The sequence below is a fragment of the Ursus americanus genome, chromosome 14, assembly GCF_024610735.1.
Source record: "Ursus americanus isolate L20-20 chromosome 14, mUrsAme1.1.p, whole genome shotgun sequence".
Classification (NCBI taxonomy): Eukaryota; Metazoa; Chordata; class Mammalia; order Carnivora; family Ursidae; genus Ursus; species Ursus americanus.
In genome coordinates, this window is record NC_142140.1 from 50684505 (window position 1) to 50701810 (window position 17306).

The following is a 17306-nucleotide window of genomic DNA, read 5'->3' on the forward strand; positions in this document are numbered from 1 at the left end:
TCAGAATATCTAGGTCCTTCTAAGGGAGCATGTGGGGTCTCCTGCCTTGAAGATCAAAGTCCTAAAGAGCAGAATGCCTAGAACTGTTGGGGAGAAGGGTGTTTTGGGAGGGCAGGGTTACAATAATGATGCTTTACATACACCACTCTATTACTAGGATACCCATTGTATTGCTGAGGATAATGAGGCTCTGAGATTTTGGAACAGAATTCACCCAGGTTCCTCAAAAGCTTTGTTTGTGATGACTATGGAGCTAGAATGAGGGGTCATCAGGCATGAGGTACTGGACACATTGGTGGGGGACTCCTCAAGACACCCTTTTCCTTCTGTGCCTCCTCTCTGGCTTGCTTCCTTGAAGGCTCTGACCTTGACCTACAGGAGGGAAGTCTCTAGAAGGGTTGATCTTAAGACAAGGGAAGGACATCAGAGGGTGCCTGGTCTGGATGGTCAGAGCTGGGATAAGAAGGCGAGAAAGGAAGGGGTGGGAGGAAACACGCAGCCCCTCCCAGCCCTATGGGGGAGGGGCTGCCTGGGGCCTCTCCTGGGTCTGACTGTCCGCCTTTGTCTGCGGTGGTCAGTGCAGGCTTCTGCCCTTGCCCTTGGTGTCTGTGTCTGGCTACCCCTCATGGGCCAGTATTCATCTGGGTCTCCCGCTCTGTGTGTGCTCCTGTCTCTGGCTGTCTGGGTCTGCCTGTGTGGGTCTGCCTCTTTACACCTGATCTGTGTCCATCAGCCTGTCCCCTCTATGTCTGGGGCTGGCCCTTGGTGAGGGGTGGCCTCTGGTCTGTCTGCATCTCACTGTCTGGACTTGGGGCCCTTGGGAAGGTAGGAGAGGGGAAGCTGACTGTTCTTCCCATCCAGCATCCTACCAGCTTTCTGGAGGGCCAATTGGGTTTTCCATCTGACTTTGAACCTCAGCATAATGGAGGTGGGTAGCTGTCTCCTCCTACCCCCAACCCCAGGTCTTGGCGCGAGGGAGGAACACTCTTCAGTGTCTTTTAGCCTTATTCTGCCTCTTCCTGGTCCTTAGTCCTTGGGAGTCCCCGCACACACATACACTCCACCGCATCCCAGCTGGGAGGAATTGTCTAGGCAGGGGGTTGGGAGTCATGGGGTGAGCGGAGCCATCCAGAAGCCACACTGACCTGCCCCCACCCCTACCCTCACCCTGCGCTCCAGGAAGGCAAAGCAGCTGGCATGGGTCTGGAGGTCAGAGTTGGAGGCGAGAGGTCCCAGTGGAGCCAGATGGGGAGACGATGGATGGAGGCAGCTCTGCTGTCACGTTGAAGAACAGGGAGCAGGGGCATGAGGTCAGACCCAAGAGCTTCCAGAGGGTGTCTGGCAGCCTGTGTGTCCCTGTATGGATGTCCATGCATGTGTTCCTGTTTGCATGCCCCTGTTTGTATGTCCCAGTGTGCATCTGTCCCTGTGTGTGTCCCCTTGTGTGTGTGGATAGACGTTGGTGGGGGGCGTGCAGGAGGAGCTGGTGAGGGCCTGGCAGACAAAGAGCCCATGATGGAGTGTGTAACAAAAGTGCACTTGGGGACCCAAGTGGGGTCCCATTGATGGCCCAGGCTGTGGGGGGGAGGGGGCCCTTCATTTCCCCGATACCACCATGGCTTCTCAGGTTCCCACCTGCCCTCGCCATGCTATCTTCCTGGCGTCCTCTCCAGCTGCCTGGCCTTTCAGGTGGGGTCCTCAGCCAAGGGGTTCATCTGTCCCACCAAGACCTGGGGGCACCCAGTGGGCTCGGAGCCTGAGCTTCTGTCCCAAGGCCACCAGATATGGGGCCAGGGGTTGGGCAAGAAGGCTCTGGCTTCCCCAGGGCTAGTGTTGGGCCTTGTGGAGGGGCCTAGGGCAGGTTGATGGGAAATTCAGACACTTCTGCTGAGGTTCATGGTGCAGGGTGAGCCTGGGTCTGGGTCAGGATGGATTCCATCTGCCAAAACGCAGGTAACAGCTACCAATGGACCCGTTCCCAGAGGGGGGGGGGGGGCTGCAGTGGGCTTGGGTTCCAAGCTACTCTGGTGGGCTATTCTGGGGGGTTCTGTGGGTGCCTGTATATCCAGGTGGGTGTGTGCTATAGTGGGTGCCTGTCTCTATGCCAGCGGTGTCTTTGTGTTGGCACAAGTGTCGGCACTCCCGCAGGCCTCTGTTTGTGTGTGGATGTCAGTGTGACTGTGGGTGTGTGTCAGGCTAATTGTGGGTAATTGCAGGTCGATGTGTGAGCCAGGGTGTGTGGGTGTCTGGCGTCTGTCAGTGTCACTGTGGGTGACTGTAGTCTGTGTGTGAGCTGATTATGGTGCCCCCTCCCTCTCACTAAAATGTCAGCTCCGAGAGGGCAGGAAGTTGATCTCTTGCAGCCCGGCACGTAACAGATGCTCAATAAACAAGTGTGGGATTTATGGCCATCCCTGGTGACTGCGGATTTCTGCCTGTCCCTGTGTCATTGTCCTGTGGGTCATGTGCCATTGTGCAGGTGTTACTCTGTCTGTGTGTGTGTTGGTATTATGGTAGGTGTCCAGGGGTATAAGCAAGGGTTAGGGTAGATGACTACAGGGATAGGTACTGTTGGAGTGTTCATGTCTGTTTGTGGGTGACAGTGTCATAATGGGTGTCTCGGAGGTCAGTTTCACCCCGGGCAGCCATGTGTCCGCACGTGCAGCTGTGTTATTGGGGGTCTGCATGTGTGTATGCCACGATGTCAGGGTCTGTACAGGCCTTGTACCATCGATGTATATGTGTGTTCAGTTGCCTGGGTGACCGCGGTGACTGTAGGTCCTAGCTCGGGCAGGCACATGGATGCCAGTTCCTGTGGATAATGGTATCCATCTATAACTGCGTCTGGGCATTTAATATATTTGTGGTAGTCATGGTGACTCTGGGTAACAGCCCTCGGGTGCCCGTGCAACAGTGAGTGTTCTGCGTGTGCCATAGAGAACTATGTGTGTCACTGTTATATGCAAAGCTGTCTACACTGTAGCCACCGTCGGCAGTGGCTGCATTTTTCAATGTAGCAATGTTTTCCAGCTGTCAGCCCTGGATGTCCTCGTCATTGGGGGTGATGTGTGTGCCCACGTGGCAGTATTATTGTGACTGACTCTGTGTGTGAGTGTATGAGCATTCCTGCAGGTGATGTAATAATGGGGAGGATGTCTGTCCACGTACAAAGTGTGGATTGGGAGACTTGGTCAGGGATTTGGGAGTATCTAACTCTGTAAATCTGTGAGTAGTCCAGGGCCGCGTGGAATGGGTGGGAAAGGAGTTGGGGGAAACTGAAGTGCACTGGGGTGCGGGGGGCGGGGGCACTTCTCAGCTCCTATCAGCCAATGAGGGATCTTCATCCCCCCACCCTCAGCCTGCCCTCCAGGGCGAAGTCCCTGTGAAAGGAGTCCTGTCGCTTTAAAAGGGCTCCCCAGCAGTGGGATTCTGGGCCATTTTTCCCTTCTATGGCCAGTTTTGGAGGGCGTGTTCCTGTTAGCAAATCTTGGCCCCAGTAAATACCCCGCAGCCGCAGCCGGTAATGACAGACCGGCGGGGAGCCCGCGGAGAGCGCCGGGGCTCCTGCAGGCATCGCCGCTGCAGCCCCGGGGCCACGGCCACAGCCACAGCCAGGCCCTAGCCGGGCCCCCGCCGAGATCGATCTCCGCAGGGCCCGCGCAGGCCCGCGCGTCCGTGAACTTGGCCGGGGGCGCCTTTCCGAACGCGCGCGCGGGGCCGGAGCCTCTTCCAGCCCTGGGTATCCAAGGCCCCCCACCCGCTCTGCGCCCCCAAGAACAAAGCTCGCCGCCGCCCGGCCCCGGGGCCTCCCTGTGGTCAGGTGTCGGGCGGCCGGTGCTCCCTGTCCCTAAGCCCCCCATCATGCGTCCCCGCCCTGCGGGGGCATCTCGGCCCGCCGTCACCCCCCCCCCAGCCCGGCGGCCCAGGCTTGGGGACTTGAGGGCCTGTCCTCTTTGCGAGGTCTGGCCTTCCTGGCTCCCCTCCTCGGGGAAAGCGAGACGCAGAGATGCCGCCGGGCCCTCCCCGCCCCCCTTCTCCAGCCTCCGCAACAATGGAGGGCCGGGCCGCAGAGGCCGGGGCGCCGGCCCCCGGGCCGCGAGCAGGTGCGCGAGGGGGCCGGAGCCGGGTCCCGCCGCCGCCCCGCCCCGCCGCGCCCCCTCCCCGCGGGCGGCGCCCCCGCCCGCCCGGCGCCCGTGCTCACCTCATTTTGGGCCGCCGCCGCGGTGCCCCTCTTCTTTCCAAACCAGCCCGGAAAAGCCCCCTGAGTCGAGGCGCCAGCACGGGAAATTGCATTTCGGCGGCTTCGGTGCTGGGCGCCCCCCCCCGCCCGGGCCGCGAGCCGGGGGAGGGGGCGGCGGGGCTCCGGCGCCGCCTCGAACCCGCGGCCGCCGCCTCCCGCCCGCCCGCCTGTCTGTCTCGGTGACGTGCCCGCGCTCCCCGCCGCCGCCGCCCCCTCCCTCCTCCCCGCGCCCTGCCGGGCGGTGGGTCTGGCGGCGGCCGTGTGTGTCCCGAGGCCTCCCTCCAGGCGCACCGGGACGCACGCGGGGATGCCCACGGGGCGTCAGGACGCAGCTCCCGGGGCCCGCGCGGGGGACACGGGGGCGCGAGCGGGCACACGCAGGGACCCAGACGCACGTAGACCTCAAAGGCGCACGGGGAGCACACGCGCACAAAGGCACGCGGACCAGAAACACAGGGAAGGGTGTGCAAGGGGTTTCCAGACACATACCCACGGGAGGGGATGTCGGGACACGTAGGGACACTGGGGTACCGGCCACAGGGCCACACGAGGATGTCCACAGAACGGAGCTACACACATAGACCCAGGAAGCCCACAGACACACGCAAAATACAGACACATCACTTCCACAGGACAGGAGGATTGTCCTCAGAACTGAAATATGCTTAGAGAGGAGCCGGGGGCACACGCACAAAACACATGCTCAGACTTCACTTTGCAGGGATGGCCACAGAACACACACGCGTGCACGGACGAGAGAGCACACACAAGATACACAAAGATACAGGGATACACACAGAACCAACATACCTCCGCACCCTCTAGGTGCAGGGTCGTGGGACTGCGCCGTAGCACCATACCCCCAACACACATGGGTACACACACAGAATAGAAACACGTATATAGAGATACGCCAGGCACGCAGCCTCAGGGGCACACACAGACACACAAATATAAGCTCAATCACTCATGTACAAAGGGCAGAGGCATGCTAGAATTCATAGAACCAACGCTCACACCCACAAGACTCCCCAGGCAGGTCCCTGGGGCCACAGGGGTCCATCCATAAGGACACAGGAAATACAGAGACACTTAGGGACATGTGTACCTGCGGCCCTCTGGCATAGGCACATACATGGCCAGATACCCAGGCCACATACAGGAGGTCAACGCAGAAGTTGTACACAGGTTGGGGCTCCCCTGATCTGGAGATGCTTACGTGGAGCCCCCCGATTCCCTTACACACACACACCTGGTACTTGGGCACCCCCAGCAGGGAATGGACACTTGCCGAGTCTCCCTCCAGGGACCCACACACACATAACCCCATAAACTCCCCAACACACACATAGTCCCTGCCTGCTGTGGCCACTGTGGCTGGTGGCTGGTGGAAGGAGGTCACCTCAGGGCAGGCTGTGGAGCCAGGTGGCCTCCCATTGGCCAGGGCTGAGCTGACAGATTTCTCATGTTGTTTATTTATTTATCCCCCATCCCAGTCTGACAGGGGACCAGAGAAACCTTCCTGCACCCCACTCAAGCCTAGGCTTTAACCCTTGTTGGGCCATGGCCCTGCTCTACCTGGCTATGCCCCCCCCCCATTTGCTCCCTCACCATAGCCCTGCCTGGCTGTCCCCTTGACAGGTCCACCTTCCCCAAACCTTGCCCCCTTTCTCAGGTCTCAGCTCAGAAAGCCAAGCTCCAGCTGGCCCAGGCAGGTGGATGGCCCTAGAGACCCCCCAAAAGGCTACTAGGGTCCAGCCCTACTTTATCCCTAACTCCCCCTTAAATGGGGGATAATTCCCCGAGAGGGAGGGCATGCAAGGAAGAGGTTGGGAGGAAATAGTAATGGGCCTTCGTGGGTGGGGTCATTTCCTGTGCCCTCCCCTTCCTTAACTGAAAAGGAATATGAAACATTCATTCATTCATTCACAATCATTTCAGACTCTTCCTGGCAAGCCAACAAAGTGGATATTGTCCTTTTTACAGATGGGCAACTGAGGCCCAGAGAGGGTCTGCCCCTTGCCTAAGGTGGCACAGCCTGGAGGCGGCAGAGCTGCAATGCCCAGCGAGGCCTTTCCCCATCTTCCTTCCAGGATTGGCCCGGAGAAGCGCTCCAACGCACTCTTCCTCCCGCCCAGCTGCCCGAGGCCACCACCAGGGGGCAGCAGATTCCAGAACGCTCCTCTCTGTGAGGCTGGGAGCTCAGCTCCCCTTGCCTCCCACACCCCTTACTTCTCAGCAGCTGTGGACTCTGCCTGCACCCCACCCCCAGGGTGGAACCTCCACTGCCAAAGTGCAGAGGCTGCAGGAGTAAGGAGCTCTTCTTAAATAGAAAGCCCCAAGAATGGAGGGCCCCACAAATCCCTCCCTGGCACGTGGTCCCTCTTGAAGGCTAGCTCTACTTCTTCTTGCTGCAACACGTTTGCTGGGCGGGCAGCCTCTGCATTCCTGAACTGGGTCAGATGAGGAGAGGATTCCAGGAGCCCAGTGCAGTGGTCAGGCCCCCCCTTCCCCGTTTCCTCCCCCCAGAGTCCTCTGAATATCCCCTGGAGCCCAGCACAGGATGGGAGAGGCAGTGGGGGAAGCCCCAGTGCCCCAACCGCCTGGTTCCTCTGGGCGTGGGAACTGCCCTCCCCACCCCACCCCCAGCCCCCAGTTCCTGGGGCCCCTGCCAGTGCTGACTCATAGGGGACCCACGGCTGTGACTCAGCAGCGGCTCTTCTTAACCTCTCCCTGAGAGATTTCCCACCCCATGTCACCTTCTGTCCCCTCAGGGGTCTCCTTAGAGACCCAGAGGCGGACCAGGTGGGGGTGTGAGCCGGAAGGCCCTGCTGGGCAGGCAATGAGGGCTCAGAGCCCCAGCCCCGAGAGGTGCCCAAGGTTGCGGCCATGGATGCGCATGCCTGGTCAACAGGGTCTTGGGTGGTGGCCGTCTGTCCCCAGACGGGTGTGTGGCTTGCACACGCAGGAGGCGGCCAAGAGAAAAGCTCCAGAAGGCAAGACCCGGGCTGTGAGGACACCTTCCTTTGCACCCCACCAGAGCCTGGACGGGGACAGTCTGGGCGAGGCCCCATGTGGGAGCTTGCTGGTCCACCCACAAACCAACTTCTCCGGCCATCTTCTCAGTCCCCGGAGATGGCCACCGTACCGTTCCTGCTGCTGCGGCTGAAACCTTTCTTAGCAAAATGCAGCCCCTGATGCCTTCAGCTACTGTCCCTCCTAAGTGCGTCGGACACTCACCGGCGCCAGGGCCCCCACCAGGTCTCTCCCCGGTCCGGGGCAGTCACTACCTCCCTGCTCTCCTGCCCCAGCCTCACACAGTCTGGTCCACCCGCGGCACCTGGGAACCCCGGAATCAGGTCGTGTCCCCGCTCTGCTCAGAATTCTCCACGGCTCCCATTTCACTCAAACCGACCTCCCATCCTCCCCCTGCCCCCGACCCTCATACTCGATCCTGGATCCTGTCCCATCCTGCTGCCCTCACCTCCTCCACTCCTTCCCCTGCTCACTCTGCTCTGAGTACATGGTTTCTCCTCACTGTTCCTCAGACACACCCAGCATAGTCCAGTCGCGCTGGCTCTTGGCACTGGCTGTTCCCTCTGTGAGAGACTCTGTTCCCCCAGATACCCGCAAGGCTGCCTCCCTCAGGCGTCTGCTCAGACACCCCCTCCTCAGTGCCACCTCCCCTGCCTCCTCAGTGCCACCTCCCCTGCCTGTTTAAAATCACACCCCCTTGTGTTATTCTGCCTTACTTTCTCCCATCACCCTGTCACCTTTGACCACACTGTATGTTTCCCTGCAGATCTCATTTCTCGTCTGTCTCCTGTACTCACGTGTCCGTTCCTTCGGGGCAGGAAGCTCTGTCTCGATCCTCGTGGCATCAGAGCAGAGTCTCCGACAGTGCCTGTTACATCGACGTATTGATAATTACTGTGTTCCTGGCATGCTGGGGACCAACACAGACATGGCACCTGCCTGCCACTGTCTGGGGGCAGGACAGTCACAGAGCTAGCTGGTCGTCACGAGGGGTTGTCAGTGCTGAGAGCTGGAGGCACACGTGAGTACAGGGGAGTCCTGGGGGCCAGCCTGCGGGACAGGGTGCAATCAGGGAAGGCTTCTGGAGGAGGTGGGGTCATGCAGGGCTGCGACGACCACTCAGGAGTTTAGACTGAAGTAAGACAGGAAGATTTGGAGGAGTTTTATTTTTAGTTCGGTTTATTGAGGTAGAATTTACAGAGAGGAGAATTCAGCCTTTATACAAACTATGAGCTTTGATAAATAAATAGAGCTGTGCGGCCACCGTCTGAATCACGAAAAAGCAGAGTCTTTGGGAGGTTTTAAGCAAGAACGCGAGGTCACATGCACCGGGTCCTGCGCCCTGCCGAGGGTACAAGGTTGGAAGCAGGGGACCTGTGGGGAGACCGGTGCGGCTGTCCAGGAGAAAACACATGGGACTGGATTAAGGGGGGTCTGGGGGACAGATGGGAATGGACAGCTTCAGGAACTGGGGCCGGCAGGGCTGAGGGACGGACCAAGCGTGGGGGTGAGGAACCAAGGAGGAAAGGTGGGGGTCCACTGGGGCAGAGTGAGTCGGGGGCCCCTGTGGGGCACTCCAGAGGAGGTGTTCAGAGAAGGTGTCTTCGATAGACGGTGACCAAAGCTACACCAGAGGAGGATAGCACTTGGGAGGCATTTCACAAAGAGGAGGGACACCAGGAGAAAGTCGTGTCCTGAGCTCAAGGCAGAAGAGACTAAGGAGGGGCGCCTGGGTGGCTCAGTCAGCCAAGCGTCTGTCTTCGGCTCAGGTCAGGATCCCAGGGTCCTGGGATCGAGCCCCACATTGGGCTTCTTGCTCAGCGGGGAGCCTGCTTCTCCCTCTGCCTCTGCCTGCTGCTCCCCCTGCTTGTACTCTCTCTGTCAAATAAATAGTCTTAAAAAAAAAGAAGAAGAAGAAGAAGAAGAGACCAAGGTGACGGGTGCTACACAGAGATGGAGGACAGTGATGACTGGGGAAGCTGGTTTGACTGGGCGACTAGGTGTCAGCAGTGTGATCAAGCAGCTGCTGGAGAAGTCCCCGAGAGGGAAGGAAACGGGCAGCCAATTCAGGGCAGCACCCTTCAGCAGAAGGCTCCGGCAAACCACAAATGCAAGTTGCCACACGTGCGATTTTAAAGACTTACAGTAGCCACATTAAAAAAAAAAAAAAAGGAAAGAGGAACAGGTGAAATGAATGTTAATAATATATTTCATTTCACCCAAGATCCAAAATAGTATAATTTCAACATGTAACCAAATAAAAAGTAATGAGATTGTTTACATTCTTTCTTTTTTTAAAAAAAGTCATCTCTACACCCAACATGGGGCTCGAACTCACAACCCCAAGATCAAGGGTCCCGCGCTCCACTGACTAAGCCGGCCAGGCACCCCCTGTTTACATTCTTTGAGAAAAAAAAAAAATCGACACTTAAGACACATCTCCATAGCCCCATGTGACCAGTGGTAACTTCCCTGGAAGGCTCAGGTCTAGGCAAGACCCGATTTTGCCCACTTATGACTCACCTCTCTCACATCTCCCTAATCCCAGCCCTATCAGATCCTGTCTTTATTTAACATGTTGATATTTTGGGGGCACCTGGCGGGCTCAGTCAGTGGAGCTTGTGACTCTGATCTCAGGTTCAAGCACCACATTGGGGGTAGAGATGACTTAAAAAGAAATCTTTAAAAAAAATTAAAATGTTGATATTTTCTTCATTGTGGATTTTTCGCATTAATTTTAATTTTGGTTTTCAAGAATATTGCACTCAAGGGCTGCCTGGCTGGCTCAGCCCATACAGCATGTGACTCGTGATCTTGGGGCGATGAGTTCAAGCCCCTCGTTGGTGGTAGAGATCACTTAAAAAAAATATTGCTCTCAAATCTTATTTAATCTCCCCCACAAAACTTGTACAGAATGTTCACAGCAGCTTTATTCATATCAGCCCCAAAGAGCAAACCACCCAAATGTCTATCCTCTGATCGATGGATAAAAAAATGTGATGTATCCACACCACGTATTACCCGGAAGAAAAAGTCACGAAGTAGTGATACGGGCTCTGACATGAAAAAGCCTTTTCAAGTGAACGAAGCCAGTCCCGAGTCACACTGTCAGAGTCCATTCGTACCTAGAGACAGAAGGTTGAGTAGGGGTGCCGGGGGCTAGGCAGGGTGGAGGGGAAATGGGGGGGGGGGTGACTGCTGATGGGTACTGGGGTTTCTTTTTAGGGGAATGAAAATGTTTTAAAATTGATTGTAGTGGGGGCACCTGGGTGGCACAGCGGTTAAGCGTCTGCCTTCGGCTCAGGGCGTGATCCCGGCGTTCTGGGATCGAGCCCCACATCAGGATCCTCCGCTATGAGCCTGCTTCTTCCTCTCCCACTCCCCCTGCTTGTGTTCCCTCTCTCGCTGGCTGTCTCTAAAAAAAAAAAAAAATTGATTGTAGTGGTGGTCACACAACTCTGTGAAGATGCTAAAAACACCGAACTGTATACTTTAAATAGGACAGTTGTAGGACATGCGAATTTTATCTCAATAAAGCTGCTATAAAAAATGTTTCAGGGGTGCCTGGCTGGCTCAGTCAGTAGAGCATGTGACTCTTGATCTTGGGGTTGTACGTTCAAGCCCCACGTTGGGTGTAGAGATGGCTTAAAAATAAAATCTTTTTTTTTTAAGATTTTATTTATTTATTTGACAGCAAGAGGGGGAGTGGGAGAGGGAGAAGCAGGCTCCCTACTGAGCAGGGAGCGGGACACCGGGCTCCTGGGGCTCAATCCCAGGACCCTGGGATCATGACCAGAGACAAAGGAAGACGCTTACCGACTAAGCCACCCAGGCGCCCGAAAAATAAAATCTTAAAAAAAATTTTTCATCTTGATTACTGAGTGTTTGGGTGACCCTGTGAATTCTGGGACCCAACCATGCAGAGTGCCTCACCTCCTTAGCTCCTTAGGCGGCAGGGCCCTACTGGTCCTCCCACACCAAGCTCAAAAGGACAGCTAAGGTGGGGAGGAGGCCTGCACAGAGAGGTGGTAAAGCCAGGGAGACGTGGCCAGTTGTGCCCACAGCACCCCTTTTCCTGCCAGAGGCCATGGGCTTCCCTGAGCTGCAGGGTCCCAAGCAGGGGGAGAGGAGGGCTGGAATGATGGTTCTTCCTGGGGTTTCCACAAAGCCTGAGGCCAAGGGCCCCTGCCTGCCGGCCTTACCAGACGGCCTGACTCAGTTTGTCCACTGTGTGCATGTGACCCACTGCTGTCCCCGGAGTGACTCAGGAGGCCTGGAAGCCCCTTCCCGGAGGGGGGGGGGGACACCCAGCTGCCCACGGTGACTTCTCACAGACATAGCGGAAACAGGCTGTGGCCTCCCAGGCCAGGCAGGACTCCTGGGGGGTAGCCCGGCAGGGTCTTGGCACCACATCCCAACTTCCAGAGGGCCTAAGGACAGGAGGAGGGGGTGGGGAACTCTTCTCAAAGGGCCTTTGTGGGATTGGTGGGGGGGCTGCGGGGGGACCCCGCCCTGCGTGACTCACGCCTCATTGCTGGGCAGTGACTCACGCCCAGGCCCCCCTCTGGCCCGCCTGCAGCAGGTGCTGCCAGCTCCGGCTTCGGGATGGGGGCCTCTGCAGCAGCATTCATGCCGTCCTACCCCGGGCCTGTGACCCACACCCATTTCCACCCGCACCTGCCCTGCACTGACCTTGCCCTGCAGGGAGTGCTCGGACCACTGAGGAAACTTCCTCCACTCCCTCCCCTCCTTGGTAGCCGCAGACCCCTGGTACTGAGATGTGCCAGCCGTGGTCTCACGACTGATTCATGAATCCTCAAACCACTAGAGAGGTAGGAAATTCTTGCCACCTCCTTTTAAGGTGGGGAAACTGAGGCTCCGTGAGATTATGGAGTTTGCCCAAAGACACAGGAGATCAAACCAAGTCGGGGCATACCACAACTGCTGCCCCGGAGTGTAACTGGGTAATAATCCCAGCTGCCTTGTGCACCAGTGAACGGTTCCTCCATCCTTCAATGTCGCTTCCATTTTACCGAAGAGCAAACTGAGGCAATGGGCACAGATGTCACAGATCAAGAGTGAGAGGCTGGGTCAGGATTCGAACCGAACCCGAGAGCTGGGGCCTTTGTTCCGCCGGTTCCCCATGGGCATCGGGCACCCACTTGGGGGCTGGGATGCCCCCGCCGCCGGGCCCCTCCAGCCGCGCGGGCCTGCAGAAGCCGGGCCGCCGGCCAGGCTGCCGGGCGCGTTGCCCGGCCGCATCACGCCGCTGTGAGTCACCGCGCGCGCCGGCCCCGCCCCCCGCGCTAACAAACAGCGCGTTGCCGAGCAACCGCCGCCGGGGGCCCGCCCCGTCCGCACGCGAGAGCCGGGTTCGAGCCTCCTGCCGGGTGGAAGCTGCGCGGGGCTCTGCGACCTGTGGCCTTACCGGGATTAAGGGACTCCGATCAGGCCTGCAGTCCTGGTGGGCGCAGACGTGAGGGCTCCGGAGACAGCTGTGGTTCAGTGGCGGTCGGGGGACAGAGGGTGTGTCGCCGCAAGCCAGACGCTCCCTTCGTTTTCTGAAGGCTGGTGCCAGGGTCAGGGGATGGCACAGTGTACTCGCTCTGGGGTGAGAAGAGCCCTGAGGAGCTGGGCCGGAGCTGTGGCCAAGGGGTCGAAACCATTTTTGTAGAGGGACTTAGGGTGCCTGCCTGGGGTTGAGGGATCAGGAGGGGCATTTGGGCTTCTCCCCCCCCCCCCCCCAAAAAAGAGCTAACACTTAATGAATGCATGCTGTGTTCCAAGCTGGTCTACACACGTGTCCCTACGTATATTAACTAACTTAATGTTCACAATAGACCTCTGACAGTTCACAGGTATTATTCCTGCTTTACAGATGGGGAAACTGAGGCACAGAGGCACAATTCTTTGCCAGAGGATGTGGAGCTCTAAGTTGGGATCCAAGCAGGGTGATGTGGGCCCAGGTGCACGCGCCATCGTGGTCCTATCTGGGATAGTCTGGAGCACAGGTCTGAGTGCCAAACCCGTCTCGGAGTTTGGGTGGGACGTGCAAGGATGTGGTGGGGGCTGTCAACAAGACAGTTGAAGGCTTTGCCCTCCAGAGGCTGTACCAGGCTCCCTTCCAGACTGCCAGGCTATTTGAAGGCAGGGAGAAGGTTTCCAGAAGCCACTATCACTCCAATCTGGCTCCCCAGGACCCCATCATAGGTACCACCAGGCTGCCCACAGGACCTGTAAAGGGTAGGAAAAAGAGCAGGTACCAGCACCAGAGCAGGGTGGGCTGCACATGTGCCTCTCCTGCTCCCCTCACCTCCACTGGGAAGTGACCATCTGTCTGGAAAGGGATCACCTTTATATATGTATATATATATATTTTTTGTTTTGTTTTGTTGTTGTTGTCGTTGTTGTTGTTGTTTACTCAAATGATTGAATAAATCTCTCACATGGTTAAGTGGGGAGACAGAAGAGTACAGGGTTCCTGGAGAGTCTTAAGTCAGAGGGTCATGGTGGGAGGTGAGGAAGGCTTCCAGGAAGAGGTAATGCCCTAGGATCGGCAAGATGCTCCCCAGTGGGCAGATGAGTGTGACCAGCTGCGGAGAAGTGGGGTTCTGACAAGCAGGGCCTGTCGTCCGAAGAGGTGGGGACCATGGAAGAACTTTTTGCGGTGGATGGTAAAGGGATGTGATTTGATTGTCTCTGGAGAAGGGGTGGAAGGGGTAAGGCCAGAAGCAAGGAGACCAGGGAGGTGTCTGTTGGGAGTGTTTTCAGGCCAGAGATGATGGTTGCCAGATTTAGCAAATAAAAATACAAGAGTCCCAGTTAAATTTGATTTTCGGATGTAGAACAAGTAAATCCTTTTTTAAGTATGAATATGTCCCAAGTATTGCATGGGACATAACTTATTCTAGAAATTTATTCCTTGTTGATCTGAAAATCAAATTTACCTGGGTGTCTTGTGTTTTATCTGCCAAGAGTACTTGGAGGTCTCAAGCCCCCTATTCCCCGCCTCCCCAGGGATGGCGAAAAGATAATATAGCTAACGATATGGAGCAAATGCACTTTGAGGTGAATACCATTGTCCCATTTTACAGATGGGTAAACTGAGGCCCAGAGAGTTTTTTGGTAACTCCTCTGTATAGTTAGTGAGTGACCCCCGCCTGGAAGCCACGCGTGTTGGTTGCAGTCCACCGGCGGGTTAGAGCTGGCACACCCCCTCCTCCACGGGGTGGGAGATGGGGCCTGGACACTAAGGTTCCCTCGGTTTCTGGTGGCCCCAAGGCAACGGAATCCTCGGCCCCCTCCCGCAGGCCGGGATCTGTGCCACCCCGCCTTGCGCCCCTCCTCGCGCCCCTCCTCCCAGGACACCGAGGCAGTGGGAGGGACGGGAGGCGGCCTCAGGGGGGCTCCTCTCCTCTGCTGTGGCTCGGCCTCGCCCTCCTCCAGGCCGGGAGGATCAGCCGTCTGCGCCCGCCGGCAGGGGGAGGGGGAGGGTTATTTTTACCTCCCTCCAGGCAGCCGGGGCGACAGGAAGTGAGCGCGCGGCCCGCCAGATGTGGGGAGCCAGGCAGCTGGGAGCAGCCACAGCTGGACTGGCGGCCGGCCGGGGTCGGGGCGGGGGGGGGGGAGGGGCTGGGGAGGCGGGGTGTGCGGAGGGCGGGTCCCAGGCCTCGGGTCCCCCCCTTTGTTCCCCGCCGCCCTAGCCTCGCGTCCGAGGTCCCCCCTCATCCTCATCCCCACCCCCCCCCGCTCCTCCCGGCGGTGGCCGCGCTGTCCCCCATCTGTGCGCCGGTGCCCTCGGTGCTCACGGGCTCTCGGGTTCCGGGCGGGAGGGGGGTGGGACCCTGCTCCGCGCCTTGGGGACCCCCGGGTCCCAGCGGAGTGAGGGGTGGGAGGGGGAGACGGCCCCTCGTCGGCCCCGCCTGCCACCGCCATTGTTTACCCGTCGGCTGCCTCCTAGGAAACTTAACCCGCCCGCGGTAATTTTATTTGGGAACTTCGGCCAGTTGCCATAGCAACCCCCAGTGACGTCAGAGGGGCTGGGGCCCGAAATCCCCGGGAAAGGGGGGATGGGATTACGGGGGAGACCCCCAGGAGGGCCTCTCCTTAACTCTGCGCCTGCCGGGCCCCAGTCAGAGGGGAGAAGGCAGCCAGATGTGACACCTCTTGGGCGCCCCCATTCTGGCGCGGTGCCAAGTGAGGGTGGCAGGCCAGGCCCTGATGTCATCCGGTGCTGGGTGGGTGGTGAGTCAGTCCTCGGGTGGGGGCTGGGCCAGGCCTGGGGGCTATTCCTGTCTGACTCACCCCTCCAGTGCCCCGGAGCAACACCCAGACCCTGCCCTAGGGATTTCAGGCGCCAGGCTGGGGGGTCCCCACAGGTCCCTGGGGCCTCTGCTTCTCTGAACTCTAGATGGGTAGGCAAGGGCTTTCCTGGTGCTCCCACGCGGGTCTAGGGGGCTGAATGGAAGAGTTAGCGGCCAGTGAATTGGGGCCACCTCATAATGTCCTTCTCCGGATGTGGGGAATGGCCGGAGCCCCAGTGAGGGGGCAGGTGGTGGGATCCCTGCTCACTCCATAACACCGCCTGTCACCAGGGCGATGGGAGGCAGGGGCCCTGACTGGCAAGGAGGAGCGCTCGCGCCAGGGGGGCTGGGCTGGGAGGAGCCACCCTAACCACAGTGACGTGGGACTTCCTCGGCAGGGCCTGTTTGATGTCTCTGTATGCAGCGTTGCCATGGGGCCCGGCAGGCAGCCCTGCCTGTGAGCTGGGGTGACCTACTGGCCCAGGCGGCTGGGTCTGTCAGGGTCCCTTGACCCAGCACCCCCATCCCAGGCCTACAAGACTGCCTAGACCTGGTACACCTCTGCGCACGTGCTTATCCAACTTGGACCCCACCCCAGGGACCTTTCTCATCTCACCTCAGAGCGTTGTGATAACTGCAAACTGCACATTTTCGAGATAAAGAAACTGAGGTTCAGAGAGGTGTGATTACTTGGCCGAAGATATTCAGCTAGAAATTTGGGGAGCAAGCATTTGAAAGTCAGTTCTTCTTCCATTCTGCTCCCCTCCTCCCTCCATCACACTGGTCTCCTCATTGTTTCTTAAATCCCCCAGGCATGTTTCTGCCTCAGGACGTTTGCACTGGCCGTTCCCTCCACCTAGGACTTTTCCTCCAGATGTCTGCATGGCTCCTCCTTCATCTCCTAACAGTCATTGTTCAAATGTCACCTCCTCCTCATGCAGCCTTTCCTGACCTGGCCCCCACCACTCCATCCTTCTGTTCTCCCTTAGCACCTAGTACCCAACACGCAGTATATCTTTATACCTATCCGGTTTTGTGTGTGTATGTTTCCCCTACAGATGTCAGCCCCATGAGGGCAAAGATTTTCTTCTGGCTCGTTCTCTGCTGTGTCCCTGGGCCCAGAACAGTGCCTGGCACACAGCAGGCACTCAATGAATGTTTGAAGAATAAACAAATGGGTGTGTGTGTAATCCCTGTGCCACTTGACCACTTAACCTGGCCTCACCCTGGCCCTGGCCCCCAACCCCTCCCTGTCATGACAAAGGATCGGCTGGCCAGTTTGGAGAGCTCCTATCCCTGTTGGCTGCTGTCCCTGGGTAAATTGGCTAGCCCAGGACCAGGGCATGTGGGGCGAACGTCGGGGGATCCAGAGGGAGGGCTGGTGGCACTGGGAGGTCCCGCCAAGCTTGTGCTGAGGGCTGCTTAGTGAGCTGGGGTGGTCTGAGCCCTGTGCAGGCAATGGCTTATACAGGTAACCCTGGAGGACAGCATGGAGGAGGCATTTCTTCTAAATGTGTGCCCAACTGGATTACTGACAGGAGAGGGATGGTTCTGGATGGGAGGTCTTGTTCTGGGGTCCAAAGGAAGCATTCTGGAGGGGCAGCATGGGGGGGTGCCCCCTTGTAATTTGGTCACTTTCTATATCTGCAATGACAAGCCTGTGTTTGTCTCCACAGGGAGACCCTGGACCCTGAGAACTCCATTCCCCTGTTTGTAGCTGCTCAGGA